Source organism: Canis lupus, chromosome 34, assembly GCF_048164855.1.
Source record: "Canis lupus baileyi chromosome 34, mCanLup2.hap1, whole genome shotgun sequence".
NCBI classification, from domain to species: Eukaryota; Metazoa; Chordata; class Mammalia; order Carnivora; family Canidae; genus Canis; species Canis lupus.
The window spans coordinates 12,852,576-12,873,627 of NC_132871.1; the positions used below are offsets into that span (position 1 = coordinate 12,852,576).

Here is a 21,052-nt window from a genome sequence, read left to right on the forward strand (position 1 = left end):
CATCAAATGCGTTGCCGGGTCTAGATTCCGTCTCATCAGGGGCTATTGTAGACAGAGCATGAGGTGTGGGTTTCCTTCTACTTTGTTCCAACAAGCTCATGTCAAAGAAGAAAACCTGGCCTCTGGTCGAAGGCAGAGTCTGCTTGTGCTAATGCAGCTGAAAAAAGATTAGTCCAGCATCCTCAGGATAATGACCTCCGTGTTCTCCTCCCCACTATTGCACCAGAGAGACCCGAGCGTCTCTAAGGCAGATGTAAAAATAGCACAAGGACAAGAATCAGGACTTGGTGGCAGAAGGGCACTGTGAGGATCAAAAGTACCACCACCTCCTTATGTGTTGCCTATCTCTGTCTCTTGGAAGAAGACTGGTGTCAGGGTGCAACCCGGTTCCTGGTCATGCAGGAACACCTTCAGGAAGAGTCACCTAAAAGTAAGACCCCCAACTTGTCCCCCAACTTGACCCCCAACTTCATGGTGAAGTGATTTCTAGCAAAGCTCTGGAACTAGCTAAAAGAAAAATAAGGAATATAAATCCAACTGCCTCTTTTGCCCTGGGTCAATTCATCTGCACATCATCACCTGGTGGTACTTCTCCTTTTGAAGACAAAAGTTTGAGTTGGAGCTTAGGACAGTATTCACTCCCTCCTTGGGGAGCACCACAGGAGAGTGGAAAAACAGGTTTTTGAGCCAGACCCCAGGTATCGGAATAGGAGCACTGGAGCTATTGCAGGGGGTGAACCAGGTTCCTTTCTTGGATCTTTCATTTCTTGCCTCTAAAAGGCTGAGAATCAGTCCACTTTGCACGGTTGTTTAGGAGCTTAAGGGCACTGTGGTGCTTACAATGGCTGGTTGCTGTTAAAGAGACCGTGACAGAGACACTTCTACTGACGTAAAAATATTTAAGTCAAGTTAATGAAGTTGCTTTGCTTCCTTGATCTTAATGAAAGGGAATTTAAATTCTTAAATCTTTAAAATCATCAGCGACTGTTTACATTCTAGAACTCACTTCTGAAATTCAGTGGGCTATTACTGTTACTACTGTGCATAATGACTTCATTAGTCATCAGCTTCTGAACCAAGCCTTTCTGTGCAGCTGGCTAGGTGCTGTTGGTAAGGGAGCCAGTTTTGCAAATCGACTGACGGGTACCTATGGCATTTAATAACAATACAGCCAATATCCTTTGTCTTCCCTCCTGGTTATATCATTTGATTGTGTATAGCACAGTCAGTGTTCCAAAGGCAGCAAGAACTCTGTTATCCTGATTTAACAATCATGTCTTGGGGAAGATATAGCTCTGCTTTTTAAGGTCATTGGTTTATGGTTGGGGTTGGGGTGCTCATTTGGTTCCAAAGAACAAGGTTTCCATTTATTTAATATTTTGCCTATTTTTCTTCCCTAAGTGCTTCCCCGAAGCCATCAGGTCGTTGTGCTTGTCACTGAGTGCTCTGGTGATTCTCTGGGCCAGGCCGCAGGCTTCTCCAGCTGTGCGGAGATGGGCTTCACCTTGTGGCTCCGCCCCTCCGAGGCTGCGTCTGCTGCTTGGAAGAACCGTGGAGTCTGGCGATCGGGAACGTCTCATTGCACCCCTTTTCCACACCATCTGTCTGACCTGGACCCATTCCAAACACTACGGCGTTGCTGGCAGACTGGTCTTCCTGCTGCAGAAGTTTTGTAATCTGCTAATTGACAGGGTAAGGAAAATTTGTATTTGGGTTACAGCTGAAAAGTTGGATGTTTCTTTGATGGGGCTTTAAATACTGACATATGCTGCATTGGTTTTTGATTTTAGGCATCTCGTTTGTGCACGATCACGCGCTCTCCCCTGTGTTCTCTGCCTCATTGAGAATATGGCATCCTCGGAGAAGAACACCGATACGATCTACCAGAGCATTATCCTCTACTTAGTTTACTCATTAAGCAACGATTTTATTATTATTATCTCTTTGTAGCATGAGACAGATGGCAAAGAAGGAGTTTGCTTTACTGAACAAGACGGAGCGCTGGGCACGGCAAATCTCCTGGATGGTTAATATCTCCGGTCGTCATTGCGCCCTAATGAGCGTGTTTGCTTTTGGGTAAGGCCCGGTCCCACACTCAGCTCTTAATTCAAGTGCAAAGTTGTTATCGATACTCTTTTTCGTGCACATAGGCTAAGGGGAGAAGAACCCTAGAGAAGGAACTATCATGAAAAATGTGCTGTTCAAGTTTACATTTGTGGTCGCCCTCATCTTGCAATTGTGCTGTAAATCTCAGTGTCAGCAAGGGGGGTCGTGGGCAATGATCAGACCCATGTCCTTGGAAGGTGGTCCTCCCTACGCAGGGGCTACAGGCACATGTTGAGGGTACCTCACGAGTGCGGGGGGGGGGGGGAGTATCCTGAGACTCTGGCCTCCGCAGACCCGTCTCGGCCATACCCCTGGACCTGCGCTGAGCAGCGCTCGGCATGGGGAAAGATGAGAACGAAAGAGGACTCCTGCTCTACCTTTGAAAACTTCAAAGAAACCCTTCCCAATCTGGTTCTGATGATCCAGGTCTCAGTGCAAAATCATACATAAAGATCTGAAATCTGCACACTGATCAGAAATCGTTTTTGGAAATTCAGATTTAATCCCATGAGCCAAATGATCACTACCAACAGCGATCAGGGAAAACCAAAGTCCACAGCAAATTTTAATTTGGCAAATGCATAAAATGTTCAAAAGAGCAGAGGTCTCATTTACATTCCTCCCGCTCATATGGGATTTTCTTCTATATTAGTAATTAAAGGGTGCAGGCTCTAGAGTGCAACTATATCACATAATAGCCATCGGGGACACACTAACAACTTCCTTGAAGTAACGCACACTAGGGTGTTTATGGTTCAGTGTCACATAGACTCTCTTTGATCTAAATTAGGATTCATTGGCAAACTCACAATAGGCTCCACATGTACCCCTCTCAACCTCTTTCTTTTAATCATGGAAATTAGAGATGGAAAATACCCATTAAGTCACTTAGTCCACTTCCCTGCCAGGGTGAAATTGTTGCCTGTGATACATGGGTAGTGCTTGGTCCAGCTTAAATTTAAAGGTCTCAGGGGGATACACAGGCTCCTGATTTTATATTTTTTCCCTTTTTACTTAAAATTCAGAGTTGGGGGGGGAATATAAAACAGAGGAAGAGATTTCCTCCCCTCCTCCTGCTTTGGAGGTAACGTTGGTGGGTTGAGAACGTGCTCACGCGGTGTCGGCTTTCTGGAAACCACACCTTTTGCTGTGGCAATTTCGTTACTCATAAAGGTACACAGGTACATCCAGACCCGTCCCCAACATGTTGTACTCTTCAGCTCCACGGAGCTATCCAGATTCCCCGACTTTCTTGTAACCTGGAGCCAGCGAGCACCCCAGGTTGGCTGGGAGTGGTGAGGCCCAGCAAGGGAGGACCCATCTACTTCGGGGTCTCTGGTTGATTCGTTAGAAAGCGCATGGGCCCCCCTGGTTGGAGTGTGATGTCTCCGACGCGGTGTGAGCTCGCGAAGGGAACGCTGCGTGTGTTATGCTGGTGAGGTGACCCGTGGAGGTATTTTCATACTTTGCGCATCTGGCATCTGCGAGAGGAGAAATGTGCGCTGTTGCACAATGAGTTCGGTCCCTGCCGTGTGTTCAGCAGCGGAAGAGTGTCCCTCAGCATCTGGCCACTTCTCTGGCTGTCGCAGTCGGTTGGGTGGGAAAGCAGACAAGACCCCAGGGGCCGCCTCCCCCGTGTCTCTCCATGGGACACACGGTGGCGGTGGCGGTGGTGGTGGTGGTGGTGAGACTTGCAGGAGGAGCCGGTGCCTGTGACCCCGTTTGCATTTGGGGTGTCTCTCAGAGGCTGCTTTCGTGGTCACCAGCTGGCCCGCCGTGCCTAAGTCAGGAGAATCTGGCACTGAGCCTCCAGCTCCAGAGGCAGATGCGTGACAGCGTGATTACCCACATCACTAGGTGGAAGCCCCCCGCCCTCCCTGTCCAAATTCACTGCAAGTTTCATGAAATAGTTCACTTTCCCAGCACGTCTGAAGGAGGATCAGGTTTGCAAAGCCTGCTGTGCCACCGCGTCCCAGGAGGATCCCTCCGGGGCCTTCTAGGACACCGAGAGTGTTGGCCTGTCACCGAGCGATTTCCAGGGCTTCGGCAAAGGACCACGTGCTCCCGGGATGGTTCTTACTTTAAATACCTCTGAGTGGTAATTGATAATGGGTCTTTGAATGGGGGAAAAAACAAAAAAACAAAAAGGATCAGAATTAGTTACAAGGTGACGGTCTAGAATGAGAATTCTGCTGATTGTGACTCTGACCCTGAATCCCCGCTTTGCTCGTGAACATCGCAGATTTTTAAAAAATATTTTTATTTATTTATAAGAGACAGAGAGAGAGCATGACAGAGAGGCAGAGAGAGAAGCAGGCTCCATGCAGGGAGCCCGACGCGGGACTTGATCCTGGGACGCCAGGATCAGGCCTGAGCCGAAGGCAGGCACTAAACCGCTGAGCCACCCAGGCGTCCCTAACATCACAGATCTTACAGCGGGTGTGCAGACTGCTGGGCGTCCTCCCTGACTTTGGATGCCTACGTTCCGAGCCCACCCGCGGGGCCAGCTCGCCTGGGCCAGGCAGTGTGAGGGGGCCTGTGGCCTAAGGGACGCCACCCCTCCACACCATTCTGGGCTATCAGCCTGGAGAAGGGACGGGATGGTCGGAGCTCTGGCAGCTGCTGTGGGTCACAGAGACGAAGACCACTCCTGGGCGTGACTGGAGGTGCCTGAGTGCCAGACACTGTCGTGGAACTGCCAGACTCACCCTAGAGAACCTCCTCCTCGACTTCATTTATGTGAAAGAACCAAACCCAGTGTTTAAAGTCGCTGTTTTCTGACGGTGTCTGTCACCCAACCTACTTCTCATTTGGTAGATACTTAATGTCCTGTCCAAGTCTAAGTATTTCCATTTCAGGTGATGGTCAATGCCAGCTGACGTAATTCTCTGACCACGACCTTGGAGTGTCTGGGGACACAGGTATAAGGAATAATCCAAAGGTGATTCCCCAGCCTACAGATCCTCAAATGTAAGATTAGCTGCAGTAACGACATGGACATTGAGAAAAAGCGTTCTCGTTCAGCCTCTTGCCTCCATCCTGCTCACGACACGTAGGAATGCACACGCTGGTTCCATAAAGGATTTAAGGAGGACCCAGGCCAGAAATAATGGTTAGTAGAAATAAAACTAGAGTGACCAAGAGGAAAACACATAAATGGGAGGTCAGGGCCAGGATAAGGTGACGCGAGGGAGAGGGGAGGGAGCGATGGGTTCCCCAGGGGTGTGCATCAGTGGGAAGAGCACACAGTAGAATGCTCGGTTAGAGATATTTTTCATCTTAAAACGAGAGGCATTAAGATTTAGTAATGTTTCATGTGTGCTGGTCACGTGCACCCCTGGGGCGGCCCATGGCACTTCTGGAAGGTGTCCTGAGGAACTCTGGGCCCACGTCCCACACCCAGAGAGGCTGCAGAGCCTCCTGGCTGGCTGGGTTGCTTCCGGGAGGCTGTGGCAGCTTGTAGCGTGTGTGTGTCCAGTTATGTGGATTCTGGTTTACGTTACCCATGTGCAAGTATATCCTCACCGAAGGCGGATAGGAACTTAAAAATATTCCTGCTGGTTTTGCCTGTCCTGCTAGAATCATCTTTAAGCAAAGAAGAAAATGGCCAAGCTGCTGATCCTTCTCATGCTGCCTGGGCAAGCTCTTTGTCAGCCTCATTAAGCATAAATATAATGATAGTCCAATCTAGTTAGGGCTGAAAGAAGAGGCTAAAACAATTTTGAAACCATTAGAAGGCATGTTGAAATATGGATTTACATCTTTAGTCATTAATGATGAACTTTGGCCTCTGTGTATATTGTGCTTTAAAATATCAAGTAATATAAATAAAAAAAATCAGGTAATAATATATAATCAGGTACACGCACATGATTTATAAATAAGGAAATACTGACGGGCACTGAGGGGGGCACTTGACGGGATGAGCACTGGGTGATATGCTCTATGTTGGCAAATTGAACTCCAATAAAAAGAATAATAATTAATAATAATAAAAAGCAAAATTGGCCAAATTAAAAAAAATAAATAAGGAAATGCATATATATCTACCAGGGAGTCGTCTTTAAATTTAAATTTTTTCCCTATGGAGATGGTGAGACTACAAAAAATCTTGCAGCCCCTCGTAGAGAATCAAAAAAGCCCATTACCTTCCATTTCAAATTTGACTCTGAGTTTTCTAGAAGCTTTAAAAAGTGAGATGGAAAAAAAAAAGTGAGATGGAGATAGAAAAAGAGATGGACCGTTAGGACCACATTTTCATGCTCAGAAATGACAAAATAGACTATTTCCTCAAGGTAAGCAAAACTTTTTTGAGCTAAAAAAAAAAAAAAAAAGGAAGTGGGGCAGCCTGGGTGGCTCAGTGGTTTAGCACCTCCCTTTGACTCAGAGCGTGATCCCGGGGTCAAAGGATCGAGTCCTGCATCGGGCTCCCTGCCTGGGGCCTGCTGCTCCCTCTGCCTGTGTCTCTCTCTCTCTCTCTCTCTCTCTCTGTGTGTGTGTCTCTCATGAACAAATAAATAAAATCTTAAAAAAAAAAAAAGGAAGTGGTTCAGGGGTCTTTCTTATGGGGGTGATACGGTGGATGACATCATCAGATATTTTTCCTACGGCAGAGCGGTAAGGAGTTTCATTTAACTGCTTCACAAAAGGTTTCTGCCACATGTCCACAGCAAAATACCTGAGTGCAAGGCAATGGAAGAAATTCTGCCAAGGGGAGGATGGCGTAGCCCAGGGCTGCCTGGTGGCGCAGCTGAATGCAAGAACGCGCCCAGAGTGCCAGCGCCCTTGCCCCCACCCGGTGGGGCCTGGCCCGGGCTGGAGCAGGCTGGAGTCTGGCCTCGGTTCACCGCAAGGCCGAGCCAGGTCCGTGGGGCCAGCGGGGAGGCTGCGCATACTCAGGGAATTAAATAGAAAGGCTAACTTTTTGAGAAAACATAGATCTGGGTTGGGAGGGGGCGAGCTGGCTGGAGAACCATCCTACCTGTGCCAACAGGGTGGTACGGGGGGCAAAGCCGTGTCTGTTCATCCGGAGCCCTAGCTCGCGTGGCAAATACGCCAACAGGTACATTTTTCACCTGTTCCCCTGATTCTCGGGTCCCTGAGGTAGTCCCGGTGGAAGCTTGCCCTGCCCCTGACCTTGGTCAGATTTCAGGCAGGGGGTCTTGAACGCTGTAAGACTCCAGGGCCTGATCCTGGAGACCCAGGATCGAGTCCCACGTCGGGCTCCCTGCATGGGGCCTGCTTCTCCCTCTGCCTGTGTCTCTGCCTCTCTCTCTGTGTCCTTCGTGAATAAATAAATAAAAGCTTAAAAAAAAAAAAAAAAGACCTCGGTGAGCGCTTTCCCTCCAGCTCTGATGGGTGCGTTTCTTGGGCAGGAGCAGGGGTCCTGGAACCCGGTTCCAGAATTCCGAACCCTGGCTCCACCACTGACCTCCTCTCCGTGCCTCCGGTTTTTCCATTTCAAAAATGAATAAGCAAGCAAACAAAGGGTGGGAATGCCATCTCCTAACTCCACATGAGCTAATCCCTGTAGACGGCTCAGCACAGTGCTGGGGACACACTGGGGCCCAGTGTTAGGGCTTCATAGTCTAAGCCAAGCAGCCAGAGAAAGAAAGAAACGACGGCCCGGAGTCCGACCTCGACTCTTGCACGTCCCGTGGGGCCTCCCTCGTTCCTCCTTTGCCACACGGCTGTGGGGTGGGCACCCTGCTCGTGGGCTCGCTGGCTGGGTGACTGACACCCAAGAGCACCAGAACAGGTGCCTGGCTGCGGGAGAGACGCTCTGCTCTCTGGTAACTGGGATCTTTGCAGCGCTGGCATTTGACTTTTAGGGGAACTTTGCATCCGAATAGCTCAGTTTTCACGGTTACCCTGTCACCATGGACATGAGTCAATGTTTGATGTTTGGCTTACAAGTCAAACCCGGGTCGCTTGCCCTTTGGCCGGGCACAGGGCACGGGCGATGGATGCCCCCTCTTGGGGGCTCTGATTTCCTTACATCTGTGCCAAGGAATTGCATAAACAGTGTGTGTCCATCGCTCATATTTTTCTTTACACATTTTTATTCCATAGTTTGGGGAACTTGCGATTTGTTTTCGCTGTGTGCGCCTGAGACTCCCAGCTCTGTTGCAATGCTCAGGCCTTCCCGCGGGCCTCCCCTCCCTCCCCCTTCCCTCCCTCCCTTAAGGGGGAGGATGACATTTTCTCTGAAGTTGCCCAAACTGTGTTGCTCTCCTCCGGCAGACTGAAAACCTGGAACATTGAAGTAATGAGCGACTCCCATTGGGTGTATTTTGGGTGTGTTTTTCCCAGCACGAATGTGCAAGTTGAGATAAATCTGGGCAGTGTTTTAGGGATCTCTCCTCCTCTCTCCCTACCACTCTGCCCACCAGGTTCTTGTGCAACAATTATTGCCTCCGCTTCCAAACAGAGGGAGAGGGAGCCCCCATGTCCTCACCGATGCGGTGAGATATGCTTGTGCTTGTGGCCCCGCTGAGACCTCTGGGACCTCATTAAGGATGGTTGAAAGAGGATGCCAAAGGCTTAAGAAAAATTCTAATCTCCTACACTGCAAAGAACCTTGTGCTCTGTATCCGCACAGGGTTAAACAGGGACTCAGCTTTGGCTGGTGCACACTGATGTGTGTACTGGTGGTTTCAAAGTGGAAAGCCTTGTGCGCCCGGTGGTGGACTGGCCCTGCCCATGCTCCTGCGCCAGCTCTGTCCCTCCCCACAGCTGCTCTGGGCCCCCCTGGAACCTGCTCCTTGCCCCCTATGCTCCCCAGTGATACAGAGTGCCGCACCTGGATTAAACCAGGGGGTGAGATTGATGTGTAAAGGATCTTATACGCTGCAGATGTGGCCTGAGCGGGCCTCAAGCACCCTCTGTCTGCCCTCTCGGAGTCCCTTTCCTGTCCCCTGACATCCCTGATGGCTCACTGCCTGTGCATTCTGACTGGTGAGTGTCTCTGCACTCGGTGATGTGACCAGGGCAAGTTCTCAGCCTGCCCTTGGCCTCAGGCTGCCCACTGCAACAGAGAGGTGCTGTGGGAAGTTAGGGGAAGAGATGCTGGGGGGGGGGGGCGCTGAGCTTGGCACGTGGGGGCCTCTCCTTCTCCTCCTCCCCCTCTTCCTTCCCTCCGCCCCTCCTCTTCCTCAGTCATTGTCACCATCATTCAATACCCAGGGACCTGCTATTTACCAAGCCATCAGGGGGTCAATGTTAATTAAAATGCTAGCAGGGCTCCACTGTGTTCTGAAAGGGTCAAGGGGCCTTCATCCTTTGTGTTCTGACCTATCTACTTCTTGCCGAGTCTTGAGGAACATTCCAGGGGATGAGACTGTGTTCCCCATTCTCCAGTGACTTCCGGGAAGCAGCTTCTAGTCCTTTTATCCATGAAGGATGGTCTCCTAAACACCCGCGCTCCTGAACATTTCTTCTGAAGCAGTAGACAAATGCAGAAAGCTCTTTGCTGGGCCTGCTCTCCTTCAAATGGATGCTTCTTGAGCCCTGCAGTAATTTGTTCTGCTGACGAAGGGCCACTCTGTCTTCACACTGGTTGATGTCCGTTGAACTTCCTTGGGCTCAGGAGGATTTAATGACTTGCCCTAGATCATAGAACCTGCTTTTCGGGGATTGGCTGGGACGGAATGCAGGTTACTTGGTTCCCGAACTAGGATTCGGGATGAGCACCCATCTCCAGGCCTCGGCCCCACCTCTGTGTTTGGCCATAGCTCCAGGCCATCCCTAACGGCACCCTGTTTCACTCTCCGAATGCTGATCCCAGGGTCTCCCAGATCCAAGAGGGAATTTGTACTAAGGGTAACTGACAGGGTTGAGCCCAAATCTGCGGTCTGTAGACTTAAGTCGGACACAGCTGTCAATTCCCAAAGACTGTAACTGCCAAGCCCTGTAGAAAAGCATTCATTCCATCGCTCATTTATTCATTCATACATGAATCTGCAGAGCCTCTTCTACGTTTCAGCGTTGGGCTTGGTACCAGGGAACAAGGAGACAGCAAGGTCCCAGACGTAGGTGCGGAAACATCACATTGCAGCACCAGGCAGCCTTTGCTTAGAGTACCAAGCAAAGCTCTAGGGCTGTAAGAGCTTAGAGGAGAGCGTGCACATGTGCTGGAATAGCTGAGAAGCCTTCGTGGAGGGAGTGGGTCTTCGAGCCAGGATCTGGGCTGAGTCAAAGCTCAAGGGGATGGAAGGAACCTGGCAGGTGTCAAGATTTGACTGTACAAGACATCACAAGCCACAGGTGATGAGGAGTTGTGGTCACCGCCTTTAGTCGCCCACGTGTGTCTAGGGAGATGGTAACCGGGGGCAGGTGGATTCTAAGGAGTCATCAAGGCATCGTGGTCATTTACAAACCAAGGGAGCAGATGATGTGGAGATTATGGAAGAAGGGGATGAAGACACAGGAGAGGGGGGTGGAGTTTGATTCTGTGCCACCATGAAAACACTACGTTTCATATTATTTTATCAAGAACAGATGTTTGTGTGAGTCAAATTGACTCAAATGCAAAAAAAAAAAAAAAAAAAAAAAAAAAAAAAAAAAAAAAAAGGCCAGATCTTAGATGTATTAAATGGCTTGGGAAAGCTTTGGGAAAACTGGAAATTTTACAATCTATTGATTCCAGTGCTGCGTTGGTGTAGTAATCTTACCGAAGAAATACGTAATATGAAGTCTATTTTTCCTCTCCTAAAACTTAAGGATGAAGCGTATGAGGGAAGACAACACAGGGAATATTTTTGTAGAACTAGTAGTAAATTCAAGTTATCCTACTGCACAGCTGGGTATGTTCGTTGGCCTGACTCCAAAAAGTTATAAAGGGAATATGAGCAAATGCAGCTTTTGCTCCTCAGAGTTCATCAAAATCCAAATCTTTTACAATTCTTTTTATGTTGGCCCTAAAATGTTACTTGACTGAAATAATCTTCCCCTCGATAGCAAAGACTGTCTCACAAGCTACAGATTAATTGGTCAACTTGACATTCCAGGTTCCCAGTAGCGAATGCTGTCCCCCTTTTTTCTAGAACATGGATCTTGTGGGTGATTTATGGGTGGGAATGATTTAAGGCTCAATTACCCTCCTTTTAACAACTCCTATAGTGCCTCTTACTCTGAATTGTATAGCATTTCTCATTTGGTTCCCTGTGCTCCAAAAATTTTTCCTCTCCATTTTAATGTGCTCACTTCTTCCTTGACTTTAAGACTCACCTTGAAAGAGAAATGAACATTTATTGATGCTTCATATATATACCAGACGCTGCACCAGCCATTCCCATCACTTATCTGTGTAAAATCAACAGCTCTTTGGACAAGGTATTTTTCCTTTCCTGAACTTTTCATCTTATAACGAAGAAACCAAGGCTCAGAGAGGTTAAGAAACTTGCCCGATTGCCACACGTCATGGCAAATGTGAACTAGGGTGACTGAAGAGCCCTCTATGATGTCCCCCTTTTCTGAGAAAAGCCCCCAATACCCAGGGATGAGAGTAAGCATCTTGCCCTTGTTGGACCAACCGAATCATTCCTTGGGGATTTTGCAACTGGAATTGGGGAGAGGGACCTAATGGTCTCCCTGATGGTTAAGCTGGGGATGATGAAGAGTTGAGGGTTTCCCAACAGGGACAACACCAGCGTGGGGGAAATAATGCTGCCTCAGAGAGAGATGTAGAGGAAAGAGAGCATGCTGGAGGGTTGTGAGTCCCTGGTCCCAGCTGCCTCTGAAGTCCAGTGGCATTCCCGCTCTTCTAGATGGGGATGTGGGCTTTCAAATAAGTTAGCCTTTTTGCTCAAGCTAAGTTTGGGTTTCTGTCACTTACAATCAAGAATTCTAATTTTCCCAGTGGGATAGACAGAGATTCTAGAAAGCCTGCATTTTCCGTCTGCCATATGACACGATCAGAAGTCGTCCTTATCAGGCCTGCCGAGGCTTAGTCTCTTGGATAACCTGTAAGTGATTTCATCTGGTCACTCCCACCCCATGGCCTTCTTCTTTGGGAAACAAGAAAGGCAAGAGTTTGACAATGCAAAACTAAATCCTGTGCTATGACCAGAACCAACGCTACGTTCTGTTCCATGTAAGTTAGCCGAGCGCACAGACAAGGACTTCTGAATTACTATAAATGATAACAGAACATTTTAACTGTAAGCACATTTAAAAATGTGACTTTGAGACTGAATCTAAATGAAATCTTACAAGAGAATCTGGAATTAAACTGTCTTTTGAATTAGCAAACAGGTAAGCAAACAAACGTCCAAGCTCATAGGATATGCACAGGCTGCATTTGGGTGAGAGACAAAAAAAACCAGTTGTTGGAAAGGGGGTGAACAACAGGAGCCCATGGAAGCATGTGCTGCACCATCAACACCCATCTGCCTGCGCAGCTTCCTGAGACCCCAGAAGCAGAATATGGAAAGCGGGGGGTCCCACCTGAGGGAGCTCTCAGTCTATTTGGACCACTAGGGTGGCCAAGAAACGGATTCAACAGGAAGGCTCAGCGTTCAGAAGGTGGGAATGGAGAGACCTGAAGAGGCTGGACCTCCTCACTCACGTCTCACTCCCTAGGCCCCGGGCTCCTCCAGGGGAGTAGGAGGTAGTCAGAGAAGCTCCCAGCCGGCTCCCAACTGCAATCATTCTGTGAGCAGGGTGGAAAGGAAGACTAGCATAAGCAGCCCTCTAATGGAATCCCAGTAGACATCTGCTTAGATAATGCGTCTCTGCCAGAAGAGGCAGGGGAGACTCGATTAGCTTTGCTGCAGCTCCGGTGGTGGAGGCTGATGGCGGAAATGCACGAATGGGAGCCAGAGAGACAGTGTGACTCCTATTATTTTCCATGACTGAGTTGTCTTTGTCATCTGCTTTTAATTAAAAAGAAAAAAAAAAGTCTCCCCTCCCCACTCCTGGCCCTTTGTGACGAGTCAAATCGAATCTAAAAATAACAGGAGGGGGCAGGCTTAGCTGACAGACAAGGAAGGCCTGGCGACTAGAGGTGGAGCATCTGCACGGGAGTTGCTGGAGCTGGAATGGAGGGCACAGAATGGAGGAGATCCTCCTGGCAACTCGGGGCCACATTTTGGATTTTTTTTTTGGCTTCAGGCTCTTGGTAGAAAGTGGCTGCTTCCTCCTATGGTAGAGGAGAGAGAAAAATGCAGAAATGTGAGCGTTGTCTTATGAAGAGGCGGAGAAAGTAGCATCTCTAACTGAGTCCCCAGGTGATTCTTGGCCTGCTTTCTAGAAAAAAATGAGCCGAGAATTGAATTCATTGAGTGGATCAGATTGGAGCCAGGGCTCCAGCTAAGACGGGCCGGTGGCCTGAGAGAGCTAGCTGGCCCCTGGGCTCGGGCTCCCGGGGAGGAGGGCCCTGCAGGTGTGGCTCGGCCACAGCGGGGATCCCCAGGAGCCCCCCCTGGGTTGCCCGGGGCTGTGCTGGGCACACCTCGGTGGGCGGCCCCTGTGGGCCCTAAGGAGGGGTGTCTCGTGAGGAAGAAGTCACCTGCTGCAGGAGTCCTGGGTCTGTGCAACTATTACGGGTCCCTCCCCGGGGTCGGAAGGCTATAGGGGAAGGAGCTGGTCCAGGTGGCTCAGAAGCACTGGCAGCGACGGGCACAGATTCATCGGGCGCCGTAGAAGCAAGCGATGCCCGAGCTCCGCTGTCTAACGGGGCACCCTCGGGTCCAGCTCTGCACGCCTTCCCCCCTCGGGTTGCAAGGGGCTCCGCTCCACAGCCACGCCGGGGTAACAGATGCCCCCCACCCGCAGCGGCACCGCCCGAGCCCGTTGCTTCCTCATTGCCCTGCAAGACCCCAGAAACGACACTCCCTTCCCCCTGGTGGCCCGCTGATCGGCCCGTCCGTGGCCTTGCCCACCGCAAGGGGCCCCGGGCTTGAGAAGCCTCCGTGCACTGCACTCAAGGGGCAGAGAGGACTCAGGAGGTACGCGACAGCTTAGCATCACCTCCAACCGTGCGGAGCGATGGGGGGCTGGGGGAGCACCAGGAATGTGCCCTTGTTAAATACCGAACAGGGTTCCCAGCGGCTCGTTGGCATCACACTGGCCATTTGGCAGGTGGCGTAAACTGGCTACGTGTTGGTGTGTCCGGAGGGCAAGGATCCAGGCTAGCGGAACTCCCATGGTATGGCTTTGGTGAATGCTGGAAACTCAGAGGTAATTTGTAAGGCCTTAAAATGTTTGTCTTTTCTGGTTTTTATTTTATTTTATTTTTTTAAATATTTTATTTATTTATTTATTCGAGAGAGAGAGAGAGAGAGAGAGAGAGAGAGGCAAAGACACAAGCAGAGGGAGAAGCAGGCTCCATGCCAGGAGCCTGACGCGGGACTCGATCCTGGGTCTCCAGGATCACGCCCTGGGCTGATGGTGGCGCTAAACCGCTGAGCCACCCGGGCTGCCCTGTCTTTTGTGTTTGTATGTGTGAATGCTTGTTCAGAGCATGAAGAGTAACAAAGGTATTTATTTATTTATTTATTTATTTATTTATTTATTTATTTATTTATATTTTTATTTATTTATATTTTATTTATTTATTCATGAGACACACACACACACACAGAGACACAGGCAGAGGGAGAAGCAGGCCCCATGTGGGGAGCCTGACGTGGGACTCGATCCCGGGACTCCAGGATCACACCCTGGGCTGAAGGCAGGCACTCAACCGCTTGGCCCAGGCGTCCCACAAAGGCCTATATTTATGAAGAACACATTGTTTAAGTTACTTTGGGTTAATATTGAATGCATAACAATGTAACATGGCACTCTGTGGGCCTCTCGTTTCTACCCCCCCGGCCTCCAGCCAGTGAAGAAGTAGAGGAGGAACTTAAAGGTAAGAGCAGAGACGGAATCTCCAGCTCAGTAACTCTTCAAAGACATCAAGTACTCTGCGGACGGTGGAAATTCCACGGGAGCACCTACTAGTCCAAAGCGTGGAGGTTCATCTAATTCACAGTAGAGCATTTCTGGCCAGAAGGCTTTGCCATTTTCCAAACACTATAGTGATTTCCATGTAGTTTACATTATCCTTGTATTAAAAAAAAATAAATGACTACCATTTGGTTGTTTTGATTGTTTGGTGGATTATGAAGCCAATATTCTATATATCTCATCATACTATTTTAATGGTGAGGCATTGGTGATGGTACCTGGTGAATTTAGTATCAGTGAATCTATTTTTTTTTATATTCGCTAAAACCATTTAGCAAATATTTGTTGTCTTGCTTTGCTGAATGAACTCATTTACTATTTTTAAAACATATTTTATTTATTTATTCGAGAGACAGAGAGAGGATGAGAGAGAGAGAGAGAGAGGTCATAAGCAGGGAGTGGAGGAAAAGCAGACGCCCTGCTGTGCGGGCAGCCCGATGTGGGGCTCCATGTGGGGCTTGATGCAAGGGTTGGTCTCAGGACCCTGCGATCATGACCTGAGATGAAGGCAGATGCTCAACCGACTGAGCCACCCCCGTGCCCCTTACTAATTTTTTCTACTAAGGGGAGTCCTCTGTAACATCCAGTTCAAGCTAATAATGAACACGATCACTTCTTATGTTGTTGTACAACTTTACAGACTTTAGCTGCAATAATTCTTTCCTCACATATTTACTGAGTCCATCCTTCGAGCCAGCCTTACACACACCTTATCCTTAAAATAAAAAAAAAAAAAGAGATACAGAAGACTTTAAAAAGTGGACATGAAGGAAGCAAAGAAAGACTTCGAGAAATAATACAAATTATTGCAGAGTTTCAGAGCAGCTGTAAACATTCACCAGGAGGGGATCCAGCCTGGCTGACAGGGTGTCAAGCTGCAGCTTTCCTTACAGAGCCTGCGTATTCCTGACAGGTTCATGTCACTGTGAGGCTGATGCCCACGAGGGGATGCTCTCATTCTTCTCACAGCCCCTGTGCGAAGATGCCCTTGAGTCTCTTTCCTTTGCCATTGGAGCGCAGGCTGGTTCTAAGATGACCCTCAGTGAAACCTTCTAAGAAACATAAAAAGATTGTCGGAGGGTTGCTGGGCTGGGAAGGAGAGGTCACCAACATTGGTATATTTTAAGGTTGTTATAAAAAATAAAATATTAAATATAATGGGAAAGTTCTTAACCCTTCTCGCATCGTGGCACTGGCTAAATCCACCGAATCTGAACGGCACAACTGGGGGAAGATGCTGCATGGTACGGCCACTCTGGAACGTGCTCTGAAGGCCGATGCTACGCTGAAATCTCACAGGTCAAAATAATAATTAGGAATTTAGGATGTTTCCAGGGAAAGCTACCTAGTTCCTGTCAGATATGATTTCATTTTTATATATAAAACGCAGGTTCAAAAGTTTTTTTCTACAAGATCTAGTGGACCACTGCCATCTCTTGGCCTACCTGTAGCGTACTCTCGGCCTGCGGTGAGCGGTCCCACCAGGCACTGCCGGCTCTGCTGCGATGGGAGTCAGGAGCATGGGCGTCTTTGTTTCAGCTCTGCCCCTAGCTAGCTGTGTAACTCCAGCTAATCTGTGGATTCTTTTTTTTTTTTTTTTTGTCTTCTCTAAGATCATTACATTGATGATTTTTAAGGATCTCAGCACTGAAATTGCATGATAACCAAACGTTCTTCAGAAGGCTGTGTATAAAGTCATTGATTTTTTTTTTTATGAAGACCCACTGGATATGATATATCAGGTGGTCTTGGGATATTGCTGATTTTTGTAAAGGTTTAATACAGAGATCTCCAGCTGCCAAGAATACTCAGTGGGGAAGGGACAGGCTCTTTGGTTTTCCTCATGTTGGAAAAACTGGATATCTATATGCAAAAGAATGAAATTGGACCCCCCTTGGCACCACTTACAAAAATTAACTGAAACAGGATTAAGGACTTACCCATAAGAATGGAAACTGTAAAATTCCTAGAAGGAACATAAGAGAAAAGATTGGCGATGTCAGTCTTGGCAACGATTTTTTTTTTTAATATGACACCAAAAGCACAAGTACAAAAGCAAAAACCAACGAGTGGGACTACACCAAACTGAAAAGCTTCTGCACAGCAAAAGAGATGATCAAAAAGATGCAAAGGCAACCTATGGAATGGGATAAAATATTTGCAAACCTTATATCTAATAAGGGATTAATATCCAAAATGTATAAGGAACTCCTACAACGAATCCCCTCCCCCCAAAACCCCAAAGAACCAAAATGAAAACAAACCAAAACTTAATTAAAAATGAGCAGAGGACTTGACCAGACATTCCTCCAGGTGGCCAACAAGACATATGAAAAAGGTGCTCAACATCACTCATTATCAGGGCAATGCGGATCGAAACCACAGCGACATGTCACCTCGCCCCGTTAGCATGGCTGTTACCAAAAACAAAGAAACAACAAACACCTGAGAGCTAACAAATGCTGGTGAGGATGTGGAGGAAAGACAACCCTTGTGCGCTGGTGGTGGGAATGCAAACTGGTGCAGGGGCCGTGAAAAGCAGCATGGAGTGTCCTCAAAAAATTAAAAATAGGACTACCCTGTGACCCAGCATCTCCACTTCTGGGTATATCCCAAGGAGACGAAATCACCTGCTCCTTGAGTGCTCTTCATCATAGCAAAGACATGAAACCATCTAATGTGTCCACTGAGGGATCAACTGATGAAGGAGAAGCGGCATCTGTATACCATGGAATATTCACCCACAAGAAAAGAAGGAATTCTTGCCATTTGTGACCACATGGGAGGAACCTGAGGCTAAGTGATATAAATCGGACAGAGAAAAAAAAGACAAATATTTTTACAAATATTCATTTTTACATGGACTCTAACCACATCAAACTATAGAAAGGGTGGCATGGTGGTTGCCGGGGGCCAGGGGGTAGGGGGAAGTGGGGACACGTTGGTCAAAGGGTACAAACTCTGAGTTGGAAGGTGGCCAAGGTCCAGGGGTGTGGAGTGTAGCGCATGGCGACTGTGGTTAACTGCACCCTATCGTGTGCTTGGACGCTGCTAGGAGCGTAGAGCTGCACCAACAACTTTACCTACAAAGTGGTAACTATGGGAGGTGAAGGATGAGCTACCTAACCTTGTGGCGGCGGACGGTCCACCAGGGGTGCGTCTATGGGGTGATCACACTGCACACCTTAAACCTACACAACGGCTCAGCGGAGCCAGAAGGAGAAGGGAGGTCTCGGCCGCCAGGCAGGCCCGGCCAGGTCTTGTCCTGGCCCCGCTGGCCTTCTCAGCGGTGACCGAGAGGCCAAGTGCAAGGGGCACTAACTCCAGGTCCCTCCTGGGAGGGGCAGGATGGGAGCTGGGAAGCGGGGCCGCGAATGCCCACCAGAGTTCTGGGCGAAGGCGGCGCTGGGGTGCCGTCGCAGGGAGCGGGTGGTCCGTGGGTGCTCGGGCAACGTCCAGCTCGCGCGCCGGGTGCCACTCACCGTTGACGTTTGGCCAGGACTTGGTAACTGGATATTTTTGTTTATCCTTTTAAGTGGGGGAGGAGGGAACACCTAACTACTTTTTTCCAACTAAAACTAAAAACCCCTTGCTCCCAGAACATAGAAAATGAGAACACGCCACGTGTTTTTTCCTTGAGTGCTTTGCACGCTCTTACTGCACCAGATCCTTTCGTTGGCCTGGTTGGCCTGCGGTCTCCCCCGTTTCAGATTGCTGGCAGCTGCATCTTCCAGTTCCTCGGGCCAAAGCCCCTGGGCCCCCCCACCGCCCCCAAGATCCTCTTGGCCCTCCCCTCCCTCTACCTCCCAAGGCCTGGCCCTTGTCACCGCTGCCGCAGGCCCCGGACCCCATCCCTGCTTCCCTTCCTTTGCCAGAGCCGCCAGGGTGCCCATCCGAGCACCCCAGGCCTCTGCTGACGAGGTGCCGTCGCGCTCAGGGTAAAGGCAAAAATTCTGTTCCGTAAGGCTTTACAGGGCCTGCTTCTGTGCGGATTCTCTGAGCGACAGTCCCACGCCTCTTGTTTAGCCCTCTCCAGCCATAGATGATGGCTCCCTGTGTCTTAGCCCCAGGGCCCTTGCACCGGCTGTTTACTCTGCCTGCAACCCTCTTCCCCCAGATACCTGTCTAGCTTGCACACTCACCTCCTTTGAGTCTTAATGTCACATTCTCAGGGAGGCCTAGCTGGGTAGTGCAAACTACCACTGATGTCGCCCCCTTTCTGCTTTGTCTTCCCCCGTAGGACTCACACCTTGGAGAATCTCGTATATTTTCACTCCACTGACTTATTTTCTTTCCTCATTAAAACGAAAGCTTCTTTGGAAGCAGTGATTTTGGCCTGTTTTGTTTGCCGCGGCTCTCCCAGCAGCTAGGACAGTGCCGGGCATGACTGGGTGGTGGGGCTGGGTGGGGAACACTGCCCCCTAGGCCGCCGAATATGCGACAGGTACCCTCTCCTGCACCAGCCTGTGCATTCAGCTCGGCCTTCTACTCCCTTCAGGGGATATTGGGGAATCGTCCCACCCAACGTTTCTCTGGACCTCGATCCTGGACCATGCTGACCCGGGCTCGAGCCCTTCTTTTTCTGCAGAGAGCCACGTGTCGGTGACCCTGGTGACCCTGCGGCTTTGGGGCTGGTATTTTGCTTTCTGGAGCAGTGCTGCTGCCTCTGGGGCGCATATGAATCCCCTGGGGGTCCACTTCACATGTAGATTGGGACTCAGGAAATCTGAGGGGGTGGCGAGTCTGCTCCCAGGTGCTGCTGCTGCTGCTGAATTGGGGCCATGAGGTAAATAGCCAGGTTCCCGTTTATGCCCTCCCCCCAGGCCAGCAGTACAGGGGCCCAGGAGTGTTGCACGGAGCCCTGAGCAGCTCTGGGCCTTGTTCAAGGCCGCTGGGGCTTCCTGACGTCATAAGCAGCACTGTCTGGGAAGGCCCAGTCTTTTTTTGTTTTTTGTTTTTTAGATTTTATCTATTTATTCATGAGAGACACAGGCAGAGGGAGAAGCAGGCTCCATGCAGGGAACCTGATGCGGGACTTGATCCCGGGACCCCAGGATCAGGTCCTGGGCCAAAGGTGGGCGCTCAACCGCTGAGCCCACTCAGGCATCCCAATGGCCCAGTCTTTATTAGGGTGGCACCCACTGCTACCCCTGCTCCCAGCCTTGCGGGGTCCTGGGCTCCTTCTGGGAGGCCTCAGGCTTCCCTACCATCACCCCACTTCCAACTTTTCCACACAAACGAAGCTTGGCTTTTCAGAAAAATTTAGGCTGTTGACTTCCTGAGTGTCCCCCACAATCCCCCCACCCCCTGGCCATTCAAGTTCCTTAAACTTGCTCCCATTCCCTCCAGTCTCAGAGGGGGAGACGGAGGCTTTCCTCTCCTCTCCTTCACCCCCCATCCCCACCCCACTGGGTGTCCTACGCCCGCCCGCAGAGGCAGTAGAGCAGGTGACTCAGGGGGGTGCCCCTACATCACACAGCGGGGATCTCTCTGGCTGGATGACCTCACCCAGATTACTCCACCGACTCTAAGCCTCACCTTGCTCATTTGTAAAATGGGGGTGACGACCTCATGGAGTTTGGGGCAAAAAGCTTAAGACAGAAAAACATTGAGAATAAGGCTTTACAAATCAGTTAAAAGTTCTTATTTTGTTCAGCCATCTCTCCTCTCCTATTTTCAGTGTTGGGTGGGGAAAAATGAGGACTAAATGTTGAACCTTTCCCTGGAAGATTTGGGGGGCCCAGGGGAGGCTGAATATTTTCTTGAGAGTGGAGAGATTTCTTCACAAGAAGGTTCTTCAGTCTTTTGTTGGGAGGTGTTCTCAAGGTTACCAGCGGGAGGTGCTCAAGGGTGTCTGCTCCCATCCATCCTGTATTTTATTAATTTTATTTTATTATTTATTCATGAGAGACACAGAGAGACGGAGGGAGAAGCAGGCTCCACGCAGGGAGCCCGATGCGGGACTCGATCCCAGGACCCCGGGATCACACCCTAA

At 49.5% G+C, this 21,052-nt stretch overlaps 1 long non-coding RNA gene across 1 annotated transcript; it reads left to right on the forward strand.

Annotated features, from left to right (window-relative positions):
• The first annotated feature begins 1,407 nt into the window (after positions 1-1,407).
• LOC140624129 (uncharacterized) lies at positions 1,408-2,008 on the forward strand. The gene is made up of 2 exons (XR_012023659.1): positions 1,408-1,692; positions 1,791-2,008. It is a non-coding gene; the product is annotated as an uncharacterized lncRNA (long non-coding RNA).
• The last annotated feature ends 19,044 nt before the right edge of the window (positions 2,009-21,052 follow it).